This window comes from Hypanus sabinus, chromosome 15 (genome assembly GCF_030144855.1).
Source record: "Hypanus sabinus isolate sHypSab1 chromosome 15, sHypSab1.hap1, whole genome shotgun sequence".
NCBI classification, from domain to species: domain Eukaryota; kingdom Metazoa; phylum Chordata; class Chondrichthyes; order Myliobatiformes; family Dasyatidae; genus Hypanus; species Hypanus sabinus.
Genome location: NC_082720.1, coordinates 15,454,848 through 15,478,779, shown reverse-complemented (window position 1 = coordinate 15,478,779; position 23,932 = coordinate 15,454,848). Strand labels below are relative to the sequence as shown.

The 23,932-nt window shown below is 40.7% G+C and overlaps 1 long non-coding RNA gene across 1 annotated transcript; it reads right to left on the bottom strand.

Annotated features, from left to right (window-relative positions):
• Positions 1–13,937: 13,937 nt before the first annotated feature.
• LOC132405313 (uncharacterized) lies at positions 13,938–23,506 on the bottom strand. The gene is made up of 3 exons (XR_009515811.1): positions 23,404–23,506; positions 19,606–19,725; positions 13,938–15,462 (listed from the first exon to the last, which is right to left on the bottom strand). It is a non-coding gene; the product is annotated as an uncharacterized LOC132405313 (long non-coding RNA).
• Positions 23,507–23,932: the final 426 nt, after the last annotated feature.

Genomic DNA, 23,932 nt, shown 5'->3' with positions numbered 1-23,932 from the left:
CAAACACACACACACAAACACACACACACACACACACACACACACACACACACTCACACAAACACACACACACAAACACACACTCACACAAACACACACACACAAACACACACACACACACACACACACACACACACACACTCACACACTCACACAAACACACACACACAAACACACACACACACACACACACACACACACACACACTCACACACTCACACAAACACACACACACACACACACACACACACACACACACACACTCACACACACACACACACACACTCACACACACACACACACACACTCTTTCATTTTCAGCTACATCCCACTCTCCCCTTCATTTCAAGACCCGTCTGACTTCCACCCTATTCCATACTCCCAGTGCCTTTGTAACAATACAAGCACAAATTATTCCAGAAGCTGGAAATCCCGCAAATAAGCAAAAAAAAAAAGAAATATTCAACAGGGCAGTCAGCATCAATGAAAATGGAAAAGTTTATTGTTGTGATTTGTCCTAACATGAAATATTAACTCTGATATGCTTTGTAAGTTCAAAAAATTAAACTCATTCGAAGAGAGACACAGATGTCCAAAATATAAGTCTAACTTTGTGTTTACTTTAAGCGATGTGCACATGTATCACATGGTAGAGTGATGATGTAAGCAATTCACATTCTGACATATAACCTGTAATTCATTATCTAAACAAGAGTACTTAATCAAACAAGATATTCACAAGATTACTCACATATTAAATACACAGCAAGCTCTTGAGTAGCTGATTTCTAAAATAAAATTGAAAATTACTATAAAAATCCTTTGAGCTTCTGTTTTGTCAGTCTCTGTCTGAATGCCACAGTTTATGTTAGGACCTTGAAAATGTGTGAACAAGAAAAATTGGCTGAGGACTTCTTTCCGAATGCAATAAAGCCTGAAGGACATTACTATAGGATAAGCATGAGCAATTCAAGTTGCAGAGGGACTCATTACGACATAACAGCCTGTAGGCTTCGAATCTGCAGGTAGCAGTGAGATACAGTGCTTGACTTGGCATTTCTCACTAATTCCATACTTTGTTCATTCTGCTGGACAGAGATAGCATCAGCTGCTGGCACAAGGGAGGTAATCATCTCCTTGCCCACTCTTGCCCATTCATCACCTCTTCCACTATCTGATTTATCCAATAGCCAAAATTTTTTTTAATGGTTTTGACATCCAAGCACATCCAAAGGTAAATATGAATATTCAACTTATTTATATTTTTGAATATGTGAGGCCCTCTGTTGGTTGGGGTTGACCATAAGATGTTGCATCCTAGCTGTCTGTGTTGTCAGTATACAAGCTAGGGCAGTACGACATGGGGAGCAAGTTTTTGACCATGCAACACATTCCTCCTCTCCATGAAGAATCCAAAGGAATGGCAGAGACCGAAACAGTTTGGTACCAGTAGTGTTGCAGGAGATGCCAGTCAACATGGTGAGACTGCCTTAGGAGCTCCAGCTCTAGACTTTTCCTCGTGGTTTACTCCCAAAGTCTTTCCTAGGAGTGGGTATAGCCGCAAGGCAGTGGAGGTTTGAGATCAGAGTTTTCCTTCTCCTAGATGAGCTGCCAACCAGGCTGATGAGCTCCATCTCCCTGAAGCGAATGGTTTAAGGTGGCAAAAACCCATCTTTGTCCCTTCTCCTGTCAGCAGAAATGGGCCCACTAGGCTTAGCAGACAAGCCACATATGAAGAAAAGGAGCTGGACTTGGTTGCCAGAGACAAATGTCACTGCTCTGGATATCTCCCACATCCTAAAGGAATGCACCTTGGTAGGTTAATTCGTCACTGTAAATTACTCCTAGTGTGTAGGCGAGTGTTGGAATCTCAGTAAAAGTTGATAGTAATAAGGGGAAAAGTGTACGAAATGATTGATGGGGATCATGGTCTCTATGGGGCAAGGGTCCTGTACCCATGCTCTGGCCTCTACGAGTTCATGTGTGTGCCTAATTTTAACAACCTCAACAGCTATTCCTTCAGGGGAGAGGAAATTAGTATTTGGAATTCTCTTCCCACCTTTCATGTCCACCACCCCCTTTGAACATCTGTTTGCATTCCGTTACTTCCTATTAAGTGAGACATAACAGCATAAGTGGCAATAATGCTTCACTTCCCAATATGCTCAATGAGAATTGTGTTGTCATTGGGGATTGTATAGTCAGGGCAATAGAGGGCTCTAAGACAGTCACAACCTTCCTCTTTCAAAGGCATCATTCATACTTAAGAACCCTCACCATCTGGAACATTCCCTCTTCTCGTTATTACCATCAGGAAGGAAGTAGAGGAGTTTGAAGACCTACACACAATAATTTAGGAACAGCTTCTTTCCCTCTATTAATAGACTTCTGCATGGTCCATAAACCCATAAATGCTACTTTATTATTCCTTTATTTGGTACTATTTAATTGTTTTGGAATTTTAGTAATTCTATAAGGTAGTGATATTAAAGCTGGTTCTGGTTCTACATGTTCTCCTTTAAGATTTTCTATTTTATAACCAGTCCTAAATGTGCCTAATTTTGTACAGAAGTACTCATTTGAGTTCCTTACAACACCTTTTCATGTTGAAGGCAACATGTGGGTTTTAATTTTATTGTTTTTCAATAAAGTGGAAGTCCTGTAGAAATTAATTCGCTAAGCAGTTTCCTCAGAGTTAGAAGAAACATTTTTTTAAATTTATGGTGACACCAAAGTGGCCTTTGACCCATTGGCCTCCTGCCAGCTCCTTGTAGAGTCAAATTCCCATTTCCTTTATTTCCTAAATCTCTGCTACATGCTTTCTCTCATATATTCCTATTGTTCTTCCCTTAGATTTTGTTAACCACTTTCTAAGGGGTAATTTACAACTGTAGAAAATTTTTGAGGTTGGGCATGTGGGAGGTGTAACCAGAGCAGTTGTTGATAAACTCCTTCACAGGGAGAACAGGTAAATGGCAGAGAGACAGCTTCTGGAGTCAGGGTGGAACCAGGGCCCTGGAGCTGTGAGCCAGTGGCATTACCTGTTTCGTCACTGTGACCAGGTTCATATATACAATAGCAAGGAACGTAAAGTCAGAAAGGCAGAAGAAGACAACAGATTAAAGGTGGTGAAAGAGTGCCATCAACCTGCTGTATCTCTGAAACTCATTCTAATATTGTACTTTAAAATCCTGCCTGAGAAGCAAGTTGTATTTGCTCTAGTTTGCCTGCCGTAACAGGTCAACGGTAGGTGCCATTTCATTGGCTGTTCACTCAACCCTGGGACATCTAGTCCACAAAGATGCTTACATCAGGATGCTCTACATTGACTACAGCAGAGAATTCAATACTGTCATCACCTCAAAGTTAATCAATAAGCTTCAAAAACTAGGCCTCAAAATCTCCCTGGACAAAAAAACTGGATCCTCAATTACTTCCCCTTGCTGACCCAATCAGTTCCAATTGGTAACATCTCCTCTACAATTTCCATCAGCACAGGTATTCCACAAGGCTGTGTACTTAGCCCCCTGCTCTACTCATTTTCTACTTCAGACTGAGGCTAATGACAGTTCCAATGTCGTATTTATGTTTGCTGATGACACCACTGTCATTAGTTGAATCAAAGGTGACAAATCAGCATATAGGAGGGAGATTAAGAACCTGGCTCAGTCCTGCCACAATAACAATCTTTTACTCCATGCCCACAAGACCAAGAAGCTGATTATTGACTTCAGGTTGAGGAAACCAGAGGTCCAAGAGCCAGACCAGAGGTGGAGATGGTCAGCAACTTTAAATTCCTTGGTGTTATCACTTCTGAGGACTTGTCCTAAGCCCAGCACATGCAGTAAGTGCCATTACAAAGAAAACTCAGCTGTGCCCTACTTTCTTAGAAGTTTGCAAAGATTCTCATGTCAGCTAAAACTTTGACAAACATCTGTAGATGTGCAGTGACGAGTATATTGACTGATTGTAGTAGAGCCTGGTATTGGTGAACCATTGGAAACATCAATGTCCTTGAATGGACTAGACTACAAAATGTAGAGGATATGACCCCGTCCATCATGGGTAAAACCCTCCCCACCATTGAGCGCTGTCACCGGAAAGCAGTATCATTCATTAAGGACCCCTATCATCCAAACCATGCTCTTTTCTCACTGCTGCCATCAACGAGGAAGTAAAGGAGCCTCAGGACCCACACCACCAGGTTCAAAATCTGTTATAATCCCTCAACCATCAAGTTCTTGAACCAGATGGGGTAACTCCACTCAACTTCACTCACACCATCACTGAACTGTTTTCACAACATATGGACTCACTTTCAAGGCCTTTCCATCTTATGTTATTATTTATTTTTTCACAGCTCAAGCTGGTAAAACCTAAGGTACAGGCATTACTAAGTATGCTAATTTCTCAATTGTTAAGAATTTTTAGACTACTCTAGTGGTGTTTAGTACTGTTTCTGAAGATTTACATAGATATTGCTGTGTAGCTCCGATTGTTGAAAGCTATTGTGTAGAGCCTTTGTGATGACACCAGTTGTATATATAACTATCAGGACAATGCTGACAATGCTCATGTTCCATAGTCTTTCAATATTCTCTTTTAATTCAGCATATTTCTTATTTCATATTTTTCATATTTTTCTCTTATTGATTTCTGTTTGTTTGGAATGACTATATCTATTAAGTAATCTGTTCATGCTTGTTTATCCTATATTATTATATCCGGACTGCTACAGATCCTGTAGCATGTTGGATTGTTTCTGGTTTTTCTCAGCCTTTTCTACATTTATCAGCTTGAAATTGTTGGTCTGTTATTATGCATTTTTGATAATTTTTTGTGGTCCTGTATTGCCACAAAGAACCATTCTGTTTCTGGGAAGAGGTCTCCAACTCCGAGCCAGGCATTCAACGATTCCTTGTTGACATCTAGTCTGGTCAGATCACGGGGATGTCTTCTGTGACCCTCCATCGGTTAACTTTTTCTTCAACAGTGATGTTGTCTTCATTTCTTTGGATTGAGCTCTCATTTAATTTTAGTGGTGTATACGTCTGATCAGAATAGCATATGCTTGTATGGTATGCTGAATTCTGTTATCATTATTATTATATTTAGTATTTGCAAAGTTTGTTTCCCTTTGCAGATTGATTGTCTGTCCGTCCTGTTGGGTATCGCTTTTCATTGTTCTATAGTCTTTCTTGCATTTACTCTGAATGTTCACAAGAAAATGAATCTCAGTTTGTAATATGTATTTTGATAGTAAATATACTCCTTGCACTTTGAACTCTTGAAAGCCACTATTGTAATAGAAACAAGTGATGAAGCAAAATATTTCAAACTGCCAAGTTTAAAAAAAAAAGCTGTGAATTAACTGACAAGCAATTTATTAATGTATTGGCTTATTTTATTCTCTGTTTATTTTTGTTTGTTAATCCCAATGAACTGCTTTTGGCCATAAATGGAACTAATTTTTGTATTGATGATATAAATTTCTCATTTTGCAGTTTAATTGCAAGTGACTCCATGTGAAGGTTCTCGACCTGACGCATCAGCTGTCCATTTCCCTCCATAGTTGCAGCCTGATCCAATGAGTTACTCCAGTGGTTTGTTTTTCAGCCCAGATTGAAGCACTTACTATCTCTTGTGTCCTTCATTTAAATTTTTCTATCTCACTGAATTTAGTGAGGCCAATTAACCTCCCAACCTGCACGATTTTGTCACGTGGCAGGAAAACCCCTCACTCAGCAGAAACTTGTGTGGTCACATGGAGAATTTACGAACGCGACACAGAATGCACTGGAAGTCAGGATCGGACGCATTGGAACTGTGAGGCAGTTTCTCTACGAGCTGCCTGTGCTGCCACCAATTCTTAGACCACAAGACCATAAGATATAACAGCTGAATGGCCATTTCATCTATTGAGTCTGCTCCACTATTCCATTACAGATAATTGATTGTCCCTCTCAACTCCATTCTCTTCCCTTCCTACCATAACCTTTGACATCCTTATGAATCAAGAACTTTATCAACCTCTGCTTTAAATATATCCAATGGCTTGGTCTGCCCATCCATGTGGGATAATATTTTCCACAGACTCACAGCACTTTGGCTAAAGTAATTCCCCCTTATCACTGTTTTAAATAGACGTCCTTCTATTCTGAGCCTATGCCCTCTGGTTCTAGATTCCCTCTCTAAGGGAAACATCTTCACAACACCCATTCTATCTGAGCCTTTCAACCTTTCTGAGGTTTCAAAGAGATCCCACCTTATTCTTCAAAACTTCAGTGAGTACAGACCCAGAGTCATCAAATGCTCCTCATATTCATTTCATTCCTGTGATCATTGTTGTGAATCTCATTTGGATCTTCTACAATGCCAGTACATTCTCTCCTAGATAAGGGACAAAGAATTGCTGGCAGCACTCTTAGTGTGGTCTTACCAATACCATATAAAGTCTCAGCATTCCATCCATGCTTTTATCTTCCAGTCCTCTTGAAATGAATGTTAACATTACAACCAACTCGACTTGCAAGTTAACATTTAGGGAATCCTGTATGAGGGAAACTCTGATTTCTGAATTTGCTCCATTTAGAAAACAGTCTATGCCTTTATTTCTCTGACCAAAGTTCATAACCATACACTTCCCTGCACTGTATATCATACCATTTTGGCTAGCTGTAGGGATGGAGGAAGTTATGATGAAGGGCAAAGAGAATGATAAAGCCATGAAGAATTTTAACACAGAGAGGAGTGCTTTGGCAGTTGAGATTTCTGAAGGAAACCTTGGAAAGTGTTAGAATAATTGGGCACAGAGGCAGTAATAGCATGAATGAGTTCCATCTGCAATTCAGCACTCTTGCTGGTGAAGCAGGCAATATTACTGAGATAAGGTTATGACTCATGCTGGGTATCAAGATAAGTATTACTTGACAATTCACTTAACTCCAACTTTCACTTTAGTAATTTATTAAAAGTTAGAAATAATCAAAGAAAAAGATTCAATAATATGTAGTTACACCTTAATTATATTTTGAAATATTTACAGCTTGTTGATTGCTGATGAAAATGAATTGCAATATATCCATTCTTCAACAGGGCTATACTTAAACCCATAACAAATGCTGCAAAATTAAATGTAATGGTCCCATGAGCAACAAGAACTTGTGGAGTTTAATCAAAGAAATTACTTGAAGAACCTTCCCTCATCAACCAAAATAATTTATTGTTTTTTTTCCAATCTACACTCATTTGGACTGAATACCCTCTGGACTGAATTCCCCTCTCTCCCAAATATCACAGCTAAACATTATTTGACCAATTGCATTTCAAACTAAATGATCTCAATCTATGGCAAGTGATAAAAATAATTTGTGTATCAATTACTGTATGTCCCAGCCTCAGGCAGTCTTCTAAAGTTACAAGTTGTTTCTTAGTGGTAATGTCATAGACATAACACTTTGGGCCCTTTTTTCTGAACGGTCTTGTGACATATTTGCTAAAGATATGCAAGTCTTGCAAGATATGCATGATATGTCGCAATATGAAATTGCGACATATCATGCTTTGAGATTCGATAACTTTTTCTTCATGAAACTACTTTTAAGTGGAGCATTGGTTGATAGCTTTAAGCAGAGTTAATTTGTGTATCAGTTTCTTTGTTCAGAATTGACAGACAAAGAGCTGCATTGGAAGCAAATGAGCCAAAGTGTCATCAGTCAACTGTTGTGACCCCAAGTCCATTGGTCAAGAGATGTGTACAATATTTAAACTCATGCCCTGGGAAAATTAGTTGGTAATTCATTTTATTGATAGGCATTACTCTTCGATCCACTTGTTTGCAATACATCTCTTTAAGGTTCGTCATAATTAGTAGCTCGTTCAAATTCATTTTGTTTAAATCTTTACAAAATGGCAAAATAAACAACAAGGAGACGTGTCGGAATTGCTTTCCTTTTATTTCTGGGAAATAATGAACTCAAGAAAAGTAACACTTTGATTGACAGAAAAGAATCTTTAAAGTGAAGCATCTATACTTGCACAAGCTGAAGTTAAAATATCCAGAGAAACTGCATAAAGGAGTAGAGTCATTATTGATTTCTCTACATTTAAGAGACCAAATGCAATCAGTGTTCACTTCAGTCTGCAAGTTTCTGCTTGCCTGTTACTTTAATGTTTTGTCATTTTCTCTCCGTCTCTGTCCTCCAATGAGAATCCAGATAAGCTCAACCACCTTCACCCGCACATTTGCATTTCATGAATGGACAGTGCTTGGAGCACTGCAGCAAGCCTACCTGCAAGGTTGGTCCATCAGCGTTCATATGATTCTTTGGACTTCTTCCTTACACCTCTATCTCCACAATGTTCTGGTTGGTATCCCTTGACCTTCTATGGGCTTCCTGATCTTTTTACTGAATCAAATCCCTGAACTCATTTGGCCCTTCAACCTCCCATGTTAGTTCATCTTCAGCATCTGCAAACATAGACAGATTAATGTTGAGCTCCTATCTATGCCTTATACCATTTCTAAGGAAAGCTCATCCACATGAGGATGTGTGACCTTCTGAGTATTTCTAGCATTCACTATTTTTGATTTCAGCTTTTTGTTGTTGTGACTACCCATGCAATAATCATACAGTATTTTGGCATTTTATAAGAGGGGGAGAAATTGACATTGTTTTATCTTTGCCTAGAATGATTGGAGAATGTAGACATTGACATTTCATTCCTAAGCTATTGAAAATAACCTTTTTTTTGAAGACTAATGCAAATGTTCTTAGCTCACAGTTCCCTTCCCAAACAGACATACATTTTACCCTTCTGTAACATTGTATAAGAAGTTATTAAAGCTTTCTTTGACATAAAGTGTTGTGCTTACTCAGTGCAGATCCTCCATTATATGATGAATAAATAGAGTCCATGATGCTTTTTGATGGAAATGAATTTTATGCTCGTTTCAGCCAGAATTTGACAGTCTTTTTCCTTTTTGGATTGGGCCATTCACTACTCCAAACATGTTCTAGCATTCAATTAGATCTCATCTTTCTTTAATAGTTTGCGCTCAGACAGAATCATTAATGTAACAATTTATTCCAAAGTGGTTAGTAAAAGTTAAAAAACAGACACTGAGCTTTAGCTGGGGAAGGTTTTGGAGAAGTATCACTGAGGAGGAAGACTTGTACAAGGTTTTTTAAGAATGGAATTCTATAGCAACTAAAGAACTTGAGGAGAGTATTTCAGCTGCTAACAGTGAGGCAGGTGGCGAGCCCTGGCATTAAAAGAGGATTGTGAAGAATGCACTGCAGCAGGATCAGAGTAGGAACAGTGGAGTTGCACAGAAAGAATAAGAAATTGCAGAGGCAACACAATAGACTGCTCTACAGATTATGACATTGAACTCAGTACAAGGAATGGACCAGCTGAATTTGTCAAAGACACAGTGGGAAGTTTGATACATGTGAAGGAGCATGTGAATGATGAAGCTTTAGGCCAGGGGCGACACCTGCAGATATTGCTTTAGAAGAAATATGGTTAAAGACACCCAAGGTAGAGAGGTCAGTGATAGAGTTAGACAGAAAATTAAAGTAACAGTTGACTGGGAGCTGTGTCATAGTTGCAGATTGATGGAGGTGCTCTGCAAAGCAGAATCTGTTTGGTTTCACCAGTGTTGAGATGACTCCATTACGAGCAAGGAATGCAAGAAACTAAAAAGAAATTATTGCAAGCCAATTGCTGTTTGAGCTGTCAACGTTTCAGGCCGAGTCCCTTCGTCAGGACTAACTGAAAGGAAAGATAGTAAGAGATTTGAAATAGGAGGGGGAGGGGAAAACGTGAAATGATAGGAGAAGACTGGAGGGGGAGGGGTGAAGTTGAGCGTTGGAAAGGTGATCGGCAAAAGTGATACAGAGCTGGAGAATGGAAAGGATCATGGGACGGGAGGCCTCGGGAGAAAGAAAGGGGGAGGGGAGCACCAGAGGGAGATGGAGAACAGGCAGAGTGATAGCCAGAAAGAGAGGAAAAAAAAGGAGGGGGATTAAAACTAAATATATCAGGGATGGGGTAAGAAGGGGAGGAGGGGCATTAAAGAACTCAATGATCTTGCCATCAGGTTGGAGGCTACCCACCTGGTATATAAAGTGTTGTTCCTCCAACCTGAGTGTGGCTTCATCTTGACAGTAGAGGAGGCCATGGATAGACATATCAGAATGGGAATGGGACATGGAATTAAAATGTGTGGCCACTGGGAGATCCTGCTTTCTCTGGCAGACAGAGCGTAGCTGTTCAGCGAAACGGTCTCCCAGTCTGCGTCGGGTCTCACCAATATATAAAAGGCCACAACGGGAGCACCAGATGCAGTATATCACACCAGCCGACTCCCAGGTGAAGTGTCGCCTCACCTGGAAGGTCTGTCTGGGGCCCTGAATGGTGGTGAGGGAAGAAGTGTAAGGGCAGGTGTAGCACTTGTTCCCCTTACAAGGATAAGTGCCAGGAGGGAGATCGGTGGGAAGGGATGAGGGGGATGAATGGACAAGGGAGTCGCGTAGGGAGTGATCCCTGCGAAAAGCAGAAGGGGGGGAGGGAAAGACGTGCTTGGTAGTGGGATCCCATTGGAGGTGGCGGAAGTTACAGAGAATTATACATTGGACCCGGAGGCTGGTGGGGTTGTAGGTGAGGACAAGGGGAACCCTATCCTGAGTGGTGTGACAGATAGATAGAGTGAAGGCAGATGTGCAGGAAATGGGAGAGATGCGTTTGAGAGCAGAGTTGATGGTGGAAGAAGGAAAGCCATCTCCTTCGTCCCGGAATGAAAAGCCTCATCCTGAGAGCAGATGCAGCAGAGACGGAGGAATTGTGAGAAGGGGATAGCATTTTTGCAAGAGACAGGGTGTGAAGAGAAATGGTCCAGGTAGCTGTGAGAGCCTGTAGGCTTATAGTAGGTATCAGTAGATAAGCCGTCTCTAGAGGTGGAGACAGAAAGATCAAGAAAGGGGAGGGGAGGAAAGGGAAAGGGGAGCTCTTAGCTTCACCCCACCCCTCTTCTATCATTTCACATTTTCCTCTCCCCCTCCTACTTTCAAATCTCTTACTACCTTTCCTTTCAGTTAGTCCTGACAAAGGGTCTCGGCCCGAAATGTCGACAGCGCTTCTCCCTATAGATGCTGCCTGACCTGTTGCATTCCACCAGCATTTTGTATGTTGCTTGAATTTCCAGCAACTGCAGATTTCCTCGTGTTTGCTGTTTCAGCTGTTGGCTCTATGGAAGGTGGCAAGGAAAAGGTGTGACAGATGTTTTGCATCTCCACAGGAGTGTGCTGAAGGAAGGGGAGTGGACAGTGGAGGTGGAAGATTGAACCAGGGAAATGCGGATGGAAAAGTCCCTATGGAGGGAAGTCTGATGTCGGCATTGAGCTGAAGGAATGGGACATTATGGAGGATGATCTGATGAGTGAGGAGGCTGGTGATGTACAGTAGGTGGGCAGGGAGGAGAGAGGGGGGTGCACTTTCTCATTTTGTTTTTGAATTCCCAGCATCTGCATTTTTGTTCCAATTGTAGAGGAAAAATAAACAGAGGAACATGAAGAAGCTAACTGGCGTGTGTCTGCAGAATCTTCCTCCCCAGTATGTATTGGGAAATGATGTACATTGTTTCAGAAAGACTGCAGTACGAAAATGGAAATTCATTAAAACCATAGCAAAAAATGTTAGGGAAACAACCTTTAAAGCTCAGAAACAAACACTACTGCAGTCTTCATCCATTGTGTTTATTTATATCATCACTTAGGTTAATACATTTTCAATTAGTTTATTCATTATATTTAAACGTCAAGCTCTTTCTTTTTTGTACCCTATGGGAGATTATTTTGTTTGCAGTGTTGGAAGTCTCAATTGCTGGCACACATGGGAAGATAGGGATGGGCTAAGTGCCAAAGAGGAGGTGAAGGGAGCTTGTGGGTTGTAAAGGCAGAGGCTCCTGGAAGGAGAAAAGGTCTAAATGAGAAAAGGGAGAGGGAGGAAAGGAAGGAAGGAAGGTCATAGCGCTCTTGCAGATCAAATGAAACAACAAGTTGTTTACCTTTAAACCTGGCAAAGTGGCTGAAGTAATTCAGGGAAAATAATTAGCAGCATTTAGCAGCCTGCTGCTATTGGAATTTCTTACACAGATTCTCTGGGCTCCTTCAGCAGGAAATTAAAAGAACGAAGTCCCACACTTACTGGATGATCTTAGCTGATAGTTTCTAAGTAGCCTTCTTCCACTGGTCTCCCCATGGAGTCATCAAGCGGAGTAGCATGTTGATGAGATTCCCCAGTCTTCAGTATAGGAATCTGCTCTTGCATTAACAAACCCAACACAGCATTCACAATCTGAATAAGAACTATCTGTTTGGGGGTAAGGAAGGAATGAATACTGTACCTTACATTTATTAAATGTTGGTGCTTCACTTCACTTTCTTAATAATTGAACATTGATTTAATGGTTGTTAATATTTTTACTGTATTTTAAATAAATGTATTGTTTATTTAATTTTAAATATTTCTGAATGTAAGAGACAATAGACAAATGGCAAGGCAAGGGGATGCGGTCGAAGTTGCTGCTGGAGTTTTATGGGCAGAGCTTGTTCTGGCCCTCAGTTATATCACAGGAGGGTGCTCAGCTTCAGGAGTCCCTGTGTCAACGGCAATAGGCTTCTGGGTTCGAGGAATGAGAATGCAAACAGAGGGTAGATCTACTCTGATTCACGACTTTCATTGAGAAACAGATGGTGCTACATATCTTCCTTTTGTTCCTGAGGTGCTATTTTAAAAAAGTGGAAATGACTGAAAGTGGTGACAGACTCAGTGGCCTCTTTATTGGGTACAACTGCTTGTTAATGCAAATATCTAATCAGCCAATCATGTGCCAGCAACTCAATGCATAAAAGCATGCAGGCATGGTCAAGAGGTTCAGTTGTTGTTCAGGCCAAATGGGAAAGAAATGTGATCTAAGTGACTTTGACTGTGGAATGATTGTTGGTGTCAGGTGAGTTGATTTGAATATCTCAGAAGCTGATGATTTCCTCGGATTTTCATGCACAACAGTCTCTATAGTTTACAGAAAATAGTACAAAAATAAAACATCCAGGAGTGGCAGTTCTGTGGGTGAAAATGCCTTTTAATGAGAGAGGTCAGAGGAGAATGGGCAGTTGAAGCTGACAGGAAGGCAACAGTAACTCAAATAACCACTTATTGAAGAGTCGTGTGCAGGAAAGCTTCTCAGAATGCACAACATGTCAAACCTTGCAGTGGATGGCCTACGGCAGCAGACAACCGCACTGGGTCCCATTCCTGTACCTAGCAAAGTGACCACTGGGTGTAATTTGCTGGCAAAAAACATTTGTGAACCTAATAATCTCATGGAAGTAAGGGAATACACTCAGTAACACTCTAATAGTGCAGTTATTCTTAGCGAAAGTATTAGCGTTGGTTTCCTTTGTTTCTCTGCATTAGATTAACCCTTAGACTGATGAGTGACATACTGCCACAGGAAAAAGGCTGCAGGGCTGGCTCTTCATACACAGTAAGTGGAAATGTTGTGCAATGTTATGCACATGATGACTACATGTAGAGCATTCCAGCAAGAAATCCAACTGGTTTTATCTAAAGCCAAGTAGCACAGGTCTTGTGAGCTCAGGGCAGTTGAAACATAGATTTTCAACTTGCCTCAATGAAGCATAGCGGCAGCAACAACAAAGGCGCAGAAGACTTTTTCCCAAAACAATATTAAATCTGATGCTCCTTTCATTAAAGACATTTGGGTCTGTTGGAGAAATCTAATTATTATCTCAAAAGATTTACAATTATCTGAAAATAAATGAAATGGTACTTCATGACAGAGGACCAAGGTATATTGTCAACAAAACCTGAGAGTGTATGCATTTCTGAATGTGCAGAAATAGGTGATTAAAATAGTTCTTATTAATATTAAATGTGAAGGTGAATAGTGAGGTGATGGCAGCATATTATTTGACATTTAAGAAACCACCTTCCAAAGTTCAGAAGTTCAATGTGCATTTATCATGGAAGTATGCATAAATTGTACAATCTTGAGATCTAGCTCCTTACAGGCAGCCACGAAACAAAAGAACCCATTAAAACAAGACTGTCAAACACCCAGTGTGGGAGGGAGGGAAGGAGGGAGAGGAGAGGGAGAGAGTGTCATAAGGTGGGCATTGGGAATGGACTCAAATGCAAGACACAGACACTGAACTACCAGGAACAGCACTAGGTGTGAGAAGGAAGCAAGGAAAGTGGGGAAGAAAGGACACTGGACATGACACCAGCCCTGGACGAGACAAGGACTCCAGGCCTGGGCTAGGACTTGAGTAGGATAGTGGAACCAGGACATGGAACTGGGAACCAAGAGCCTGGGCTTGGACTCCGAGCCAGTACTGGACAAGGACCCAGAACCTGGGTCTTGACTCAGGCTTAGACTCCAGAACCAGGTGAGGACAAGACGTGGCTACAGGACAAGGAGAGGCAACAGGACTGGAGATGAGACTAGTGGATAGGACAAGGGAACCCCAGCACTGGCCTGGGCATGGTACTGCTGGGCTGGGCAAGACACATGGACAAGATGCGAACACAAAGCTGTGGCTTGGACAGGACAAGGTTCTTGGAAGTGGCTAGGACTGGATGAGATCCTGAAGCCTTGACTTGGTCAAGGAAGAGACAGGAACACAGAGCCTTTGTTGATGGAGAGACAGGAATACAGAGCCTAGGTCAAGGGAGAGGCAGGAACATGGAACACAGAGCTGGGACCCCTCCTTGGAAGCAGGATGTAGGGCCAGGACTCATACACAGAACAGAGCCAGGACCCCTCTTTGGGTACATGACACAGGGCCAGGACACATTACATAGAATGCAGAATACAACAAGACAGTTCCCAACACAATGTAGCAGCAAACAGCCAGACCTACCTAGTGAAGGCATCGACACAGAGACAGTTCAAAACAATGAAAGACAGTTCCTTATCTTGCTCCAGTGGTTGGACTTGACAGCAGTGAAGGTATGGCACTTGGTGAGGCTCCAGGAGGAAGGTGAAGGGATACAGACAAGGGGTTAGGACAGGAACAACCAAGCAGCCAGAGGCTGAATCCTGAAGCTATTTATGAAGCCAGCCCAAACAAGAGTCAGCTGCCTCAATAGAAATTGGGGAAAACCGGAAAACCTGGAATAAGGAACATGGACCAGACCGTGAACCGGAATGCAGATTTCATGGAGCGGACCATGACAGAGGGAGGGAGGGAGAGGGAGAGAGAGTGAGGGAGTGAGAGAAAATTGTGCAAACAATAAACACAAGCAAATAGCTTCAGAAGTTTTATGAAAGACGCAAAGACAGACATCATTGCAGGTGGAGCAGGCCACTGCCTCAGTTCATCACATAGCTGAGTAAACTTCGCAAGACCACAGTTATGAAGCCAGGCATCACTGCAGCGGGAGAAAGAATTAGAAAATGAAGCAAGTCCGTGGCTGATCAACATATCAACAATACACTCAAGTAAAACACGCTTTGTGCTTCATTCACATCAGAATCCAGAGTATGTAACACACTGAAAAGTTTCTTTGCAGTGGAGTACCATTAGTATAAGAGACAACAAAACTAATTTGTGTCACAAACATCAACATGATCATGACCAAATAGTCTCCATTTTTAAAGGGACATTTGACAGGATTCTAAGAAGATTCTTGCTGCTTTTCTTTGAAATAAGATGTGAATCTTTTCCATCCACCTCCGAATGAAGAACACTCCTGACAGTGCAGCACTTCTTCATTCCTGAACAAGAGTGTCAGGGTAGGTTCTGTGCTCATGGGCTCGATGTGGGGTTCATGATCTTCTGACATTTAAATGACATGACTACTAATGAACCAGCATCTTGAAGAATATCCAGCTTGTAACTGCATCGTAAAGCAAATGATTTCCAACCCAAAAACATCAGATAACTTACCAGTTTACCATGTTTGATTTTCATGATTTTAATAAAAAGGTTAAATAGCATTAGGTAGTATGTAGAAACATTCTAATCTATGTAACTGAAACACAGTGATGTTTATACTCTACGCCACACCAATCCCCGAATCTTTTTCACTGAATAGACTGTATCCTTCCATTCCTTTCTTATTCATGCTTATCTCAAGCTTTCCTTGTTTGCATCATTTCAAAGGGGAAAAGGTATTTACAAGATGATCTCAAGCCCTTGGAGTAAGGACAGAGGTTTAACCAGTATCCAATTCTCAGTGCAAAGTTTAAAATTGTAAATAAAAAACTCTCCCACCTGCTTTCAATACATTTTCCCACAATGTACAGAAAACACTTTAGAGAAAATATCATAACTCATAAATTTATTGCATTTTCAAATAGTAGCAAAAATAACAATTGCAAGCATATTTTAAATTACTCATGACTTGCTAAGTTTGCACTGGAAGTGAAACAGGGTCTGAATTGGTCTCTGCTGAATAGGTTTTATTGGATCATGCATTCTGCATGTAGACAGAAATATTTTTTTACCAAGTGTTGCCAAAAGCAAAGCCAGTTGATCCAATAGAATCTAGCATATTAAAGTTTGGAGTTCCAAAATGCATCAAAGTGAATGGGGCTACTGAGGATTTGGCAAGAATGAGTCTGGATGTAATTATCAGCTTTCAGATTTCCTACGTGATATGAATGTGTCATGGCTGTAGCAGGCTCTGCCCCATCATGATCTTGTGTAATTGGCAACAGCAGCTTGAGCCCCATTTGATACAGCAATGGGAGTGAAACAGGAACCCAAGAAGCACTTGCCATTTCTGAACTTTTAAATTTGATTTATCAGATGTTCAGGAGGCTCCATCACTGAAACAACTCTTGCAACTGCTGAGGAAATCTTCAAACGACAGGGGCATCCATCACCAAGGACCATTTCCATACAGGACATGCTCTCCTCTCATTACTACCATTGGGGAAGAGGTAGAGGAGCCTACAAACACACACTCAATGATTCAGAAACATCATCTTTCCCTTTACCATCAGATTTTTGAATGACACACAAACCCAAGAATACTACCTCATTATTCAATTTTTTGCATTATTTATCTATTGTTGTAATTTTTGATAATTTTATATTTTTTCATTGTACTGTTGTTGGAAAAGAACAAATTCTAAAGTCAATAAATCTGATTCTGTTTCTGTAATATGCTTTTTAAATTTACTTTTTAAAGCTGGTTCTTTGCTGGATGTTGAAATCACAAGTTTAATGGAGAGAGAACTCACTTGCTAAGATTTATAGCAGCCAGGCTGACTGCGTTTTAGAGCAGTGGCCTAGTATCTGGATGTAAGTAATTGCCTTGTAACTCACCCTCTTACCACAGACTTGTCTGAGAAAAGGAAATGGCAGAGGTGATAGTGTGAAAGCTGTGTGTCTCTATATGACTGACAGTTGAGAAATTGCTGAATTGCATATCATTTCACACCATGAAACGTTTCCTGAATGACATTGAAGTGCTATTTATTAGCCCTTTAGTTAATAAAATAGTTCCCTTCGTTCTTTGAGAGAATGTCAAACTGTAGAAGTGAATAGGCACCTGCTACTGTCTAATCACTAGAGAAAGGTAATGCATGATGTGGTAATCAGTGAGCATTCCAGGGATCAAAGCAGTGTAGGAAATAGTCCTCTTGCAGATCCTCCTTGTTGCTAATGTAATGCCTATTGATCCATGGAATCTCTCTCAGGACGGCTCCATTTGACTGTCTGCCTTTGGATGTTACCAATGTTTTCTCAGCTAACTAGTCAGGGCTATTACCTAAGCTATTTCTCATCGATGTTTTCTACATCAGAACTGTTCGATTGTTATTTGCAGTCTTCTCCTCATTTCTGTGACAGAAATGCTGTCACGCACAGAACTGGAACAGCCCCTTACATTCCCATGGCTTTGCTTTCACTCGTTATCACTGCGTTAATGCCCACACTCTTGATATACTGTTCCGGAAGGCTGATTGTTGCCCCAAAGTCACTAGATTTAAATGCTCATCACACTCTTGATGCACTCTGCTGAATTGTGCAAGTTAATCTCACTTCTACTTTGTAGTGAGAACTATCACGACAAGCATGGCAATGTTTCGAGTACTACTCCTGTCACTAATGCTGTTGATTGTTCTCTGTTAATAGTATCAAGCCAAAAATGCTGCTGTAGTATTTATTATCCAGTTGAAGATGGTGCTACGGAAGCTGGGAGACAGCTTGCTGCTGGGTTCATTAGGAAAGAAATATGACTAAATACTTTTTTAATAACACCTGTCCTGTGGCAAATTATCACCGCAAACAATGGAGAGGTGAGCAAAGTTGAGGCTGACTTGAGGATTGAGGCGTGCAGGTGCGATGCATGTTCCAGCAGAAGAAGTCAGAGTGAGCTTGAGGCTTGATGAAGATGGAATCATAGTTGGAGATGGAGTTGGATACAGAGAACTGAAGAGTGTCAGAGAGGAGGAGTTTCGGAGTGAACCGGAGAGTGTCAGAGAGGAGGAGTTTCGGAGTGAACCGGAGTGTGTGAGAGAGGAGGAGTTTCGGAGTGAACCGGAGAGTGTCAGAGAGGAGGAGTTTTGGAGTGAACCGGAGAGTGTCAGAGAGGAGGAGTTTCGGAGTGAACCAGAGAGTATCAGATAGGAGTTTCGGAGTGAACCGGAGAGTGTCAGAGAGGAGGAGTTTCGGAGTGAACCGGAGAGTGTCAGAGAGGAGGAGTCTCGGAGTGAACCGGAGACTGTCAGAGAGGAGGAGTTTCGGAGTGAACCTGAGAGTGTCAGAGAGGAGGAGTTTCAGAGCCCATTGGATCAACCTGTGCAGCGACTCAATTTGGGAAGTTCAAGTAGGGGTAGGCCTGGAGCAAGTCACTGTGGTGGGATCCAGTGTTCAGACAATTTATATTCCAGCCCAGGTAGACTGATGGCAAGGTGGGAGGACTGGAGGCGAGGATCGTGCTAATTTTGTTCGCTCTTCCGTGATGTGTATTTCTCTGAGTTTGAACATGCTCCAGATGGTCAGCGCTTCGTGTCTGTAAACTTCCCAGCAATTTGCCCCACTGTATGATGAACTGAGAGCGAGGCTATGGGCCTACTCTGGCTGCTCCAGATCGTGTTAATGGACTGAATCTCATTCTGACTGATATTTCTTGCTTTTATTGTTTGTGCAATTTGTGTTTTCTTTTTTTCCCTCTCCCTCTTCCTCTCCCTCTGCCTGTTCCTCTCCCTCTCCCCTTTGAGTGTTTGTTGGACTCTTTTTTAAATCTCTTTCTTTCGGATTTCTTGCTTTGTAGATGCCTGTAAGCAGATGAATCTCAAGGTTGCATAATTTATATGTACTTTGATAATAAATGTACTTTAAACCTATGATTTCAGTGGTGAGAGTAGTTTGTGATGCTATCACATCAACTGCTCCAGTCCCTTGAATGACAGTGATTTTGGTGGCAAGGAGAGTTTTGGCTTTGTTCCTGGGAGGATAGACATCTCTCAGCAGTGTGATTTTTTTAAGATCTCACACAAGATCAGAAAGTTCTCAGTGAGTTTTCTCTGGTGTGTGCCATATTGTTGTGTTTTCTCCTTACCTGATCTTGGCACACATTATCTCCAGTCTCCCAGACAACCTCGGCCCACTGCAATTCAACTGCTGCCAAAACTGAAACACGTCCATTGCAGCTGCCATCGCCTCGCCCTTACACCGGTCACTGGAACATCAGATAGTAGAACATCCTATGTTAGATGATGGTTTATTGACTGCACCTCCACCTTCTGTACAATCATTCCCAGCAAACTCATCACCTCCCCTTTGCAACTGGATCCTTGACTTCCTGACCAATAGATTGCAGGCAGTAAGGATCGGCGGTGATACCTCAGCCGCAACTATCCTCGACTGTGGTGGCCACAAGCCTGCATCCTCAGCCCTCTGCCCTGCTCCCTGTACACTCCACAACTTCATGGCCACTCTAACTCTATTGACAGGTTTGCAGAGGACACCTTTCTGCTGGGTTGAATCTCAAATAAAAATGAGATGGAGTATAGGAGGAAGATAATGACATGACATCATGACAACGGCCTTTCCCTCAATACCAGCAAAACAGAAGTGTTTGTCATTAACTACAGGAAATGAGGCCATGCACACACCCCAGTTTATATCAAAGGCGTTGATATAAATGAGATTTGAGAGCTCACAAATAGCCTGTCCTCATCCAACCATATGTCCTAGAAAACACATCAGCACCTCTACTTCCTAGGAGGAAAATATCCCCTTTGAATATTAGCCACCATTTACAGATGCAGTATAGAAAGCATCCTATCAAGATGCTTCATTGCCTGGTAGGGCAACTGCTCAGCTTGAGATCACAAGGAACTGCAGAGAGTTCTGGATGCAACTCAGCAATCATGGACAACAGCTACCCCTCCGTGGACTCTGTCTGGACCTCATTATCTCAGTAAAGCAGCCAACAAAATTAAAGACATCCACCCACCCAGACAGCCTTTCTCCACCTCCATCTTACTGGACAGAAGATATGAAAGTTCTTACCTCCAGACTCAAGAACAGTTTCTATTCTGTTGTTATAAAATTATTGGACAGTTCCCCCCCACCCCCCCTATAGGTAACATGGAACCTTGCCCTCACAATCAACCTTGTTATGGTTGTGCACCATATCGTCTGCGGCTCTATTTTCTGCATTCCCTTACTGCGTTTCCCTTATCACAGATGTGATGAGACGATCTGCATGGATAGCATTCAAAACAAAGTTTTTCACTGCAGCCTCAGTGTATTTGGCCATAATGAACCGATTTACCAAATTAACTTTAGTGATGGCCTCCCACATCACATTCTGTTGTGGGATGAAATCTGCAGCTAGTGCTGCTCCTTCTGCTATGCAGTCTTCAGCTGTAATTTTCTATGAAAAGCCTATGATACTATATCACTACAATGTAAAAAGCAGCTGTTTAAATTACATTATGTGTGCTCCCAAATCAACTCTTCCTTGAAGCATGACAAGCTACTTTACCCTACAAGACAAGCTCACATCTAATAACGTCGAGTTGTAAGCGACATCTTTTGTCTTCTTACCAGCTTGTAAATACTTGATGCCTTCACTCACCTTAACTTGATAGGTTTCCACAACCAATGGGCTCACTTTCAAGGACTCTTCATCTCATGTTCTCAATACTAATTGCTTGTTTATTTATTATTATTATTATTATTTATTTTGTATTTGCCCTGTTTTTTGTCTTCTGCACTCAGGGAGAATGACCGACTTGGGCGGTCTCCATTATGTATAGATCTGTTGAGTATGTCCGCAAATAAATGAATCTTAGTGTTGCATACAGCGATAAGTAATTACTTGGATAATAAATTGACTTTGAACTTTGAATTTTGAAATACAGACTGGGAGAACAGAACCCTTCAGATTCCACTATTTGTTTAATTGAAATATTTTCAACATGGGTTGCTTTGTACAGAATGGCATTTATTTAGATTAGATGCACATTGTATAATACCTCCTTTGTGTTTACAATGTTACATCCTGGACTGACTAAGTTAGAAGTATATCTGCAAGGATCTAACATCGACACCAATGGTTAATTTCAGATTGTAGTGACACACAGAGAGAACATCAAAGGGCAACCATATTCTTGCCCTCATTGCCATTGTAAATGGTGACTGTTCAGTTCTTAATTACTTGCAGAAACTCACTGATGAGCATCAGGTAAAGAATAATTGCTTACTTTGAGAGATTATCTATGCTCAGAAAAATACTCAGTTTTAAACATGAAATAGATACAATGGTCTTAAAAAGCAAACACAGCTTAAAACAGTCAACATTAGTATATAAGCAACGATAGCGAATTGGTTAAAAGACAGAAAATAGGTAGAAATATGGGTTAAAATACATTTTCGGTTCAACATACTTTTGCAAGTGAAATCTACAAAGATCATCACTAGGCTTTCAGATTTAATAATTAGCCACAATTTCTTGCCCTCAATGAGCTATACAAACCAAATATGTGGAGCCAGCAATCACTAACTTGTTAGTAAATATGTCCCTGACACTAAATGGTAGCAGAGCTTTCCTGCACAGATTAATGCCATTAAAGATGGGCATCAGGTAGAGAACGGGTGTTTTCTTTATTGCCACTGCTTAGATCAATGTGCAGCCTTCACAAGGAAATACACACAGTGTCCTTAGAAAGGAAACATAAGGAGAGAATAAATAAGTCAATAAAATTTTGACAGCTGTCTAAGCCACATCCATAGTCTTTGCCAAATGTTGAAGTGTCATATTAATATTAATAAATCTAAAACTAAAATCGGTTAAACAGATAAAAGCAATTAAACAGCTAAAGAAGTCTGTTAAGCATTTAAATAACTTTAGCAACAAAAACATAATTTAATATTAAGCAGTTAGAAACATTAGAACAAATGTTTTTAATTGGAAAATATGTTAATTGTTATGAGAATGAAAGAAAATGGCACGTGTCAGAAATCTGAAATAAAATCAGGAAATTCTTGAAACATTCGGTTTCCGTGGAAATGGAAAATTTGTTTCAATCCAAAGATCTTTTATTTGATTCCCTTTCCACAGATGCCACCTGACCTAATAATAGTCATAGCACAGATACAACCATCTCTTTTTGACCAACAATGCTAATACTTTTTTTCTGTATTATTCTAAACCATGCTTTTAAGTATGTGACTAAATATTATATGTAAAACATATTGATTGTATCTTATTTCACAACTTCCTCTGGCAGTATACTGTATTCTGTAATCAATTACTCTGTGTTAAAAAAAACATGTACATCAGGTCTCATTTATCCTCCTGTTGTTTTTGATACCTTTCCTTTTCTATGACTTTTATAACTAATATACCCCTATCAGGCCATCCCTCAGCTTCCCTCCCTCCAGGGAAAAGATGCCTACTCCAACTCCTCATAACTAAAGTCCCCTAAAATAGAAAATATCGGGATGAATCCTCTCTGCTTTCTCTCCAATGCAGTTCATCCTAAAGTGTGACAACCAGGACTATACTCAATACGTCAACTGCCCTTCTTTCTCAGCTTTATCTTTGTACTCACATATGGAGCAGTTTGACCCTGGAGCATGTTCACCTGACAGATTTCCAGCAGACTTCAACATCAGGGCCTAGTTCAGGCAGGGAATTAATGACTTTTGCATTTGTACAAGAACTTCAGAAAATAAGTGGAGGGTATGCCACACAGTCTCTCAAACTTGTCGCACTATTCGATATAATTGTGATCGATCTATGCTAGTCTCAACTCTATTTCTGTGTCAAGTCACTATATCCCTTAATTTTTCAAATATTTCTGTAGCTCTACTTTAATATATCTAATAATCTAGTCTCCAGTACCTTCTGGGGCAGGGAATTGCAGAGATTCGCTATATTCAGTGAAGAAGTTTCTATGAATTTCAGTTTCACTTCAGCCATTATCTTGTAGTTGTTCTCTTGCTAAATTCAGATCAGGTTTAATGTCACATGCACAAATTCAGTGAGGTACAATAGTACATTAAAGACTCGCTTGCAATGGCATCACAGGTTAATTATTTGTAAAATAAACTAAAACTATGCCATTAAGTCAAAGTTTACTGTGCAAGAGCAAGAGCTTAGTGTAAAACAAAAACAAATATATAATTGCAGACAAATCCATATTCATGGCTCACCCACTAGTTAAAAAAGACCTCAACTTCAGAATCAGAATCAGGTTTATTATCACCAGCATGTGATGTGAAATTTGTTAACTTAGCAGCAGCAGTTCAATGCAATACATAATCTAGCACAGAAAAATAATAACGATAATAAATAAAATAAAAAATAACAACAATAATAAATAAAATAAAAAATAATAAATAAACAAGTAAATCAATTATGCATATTGAAT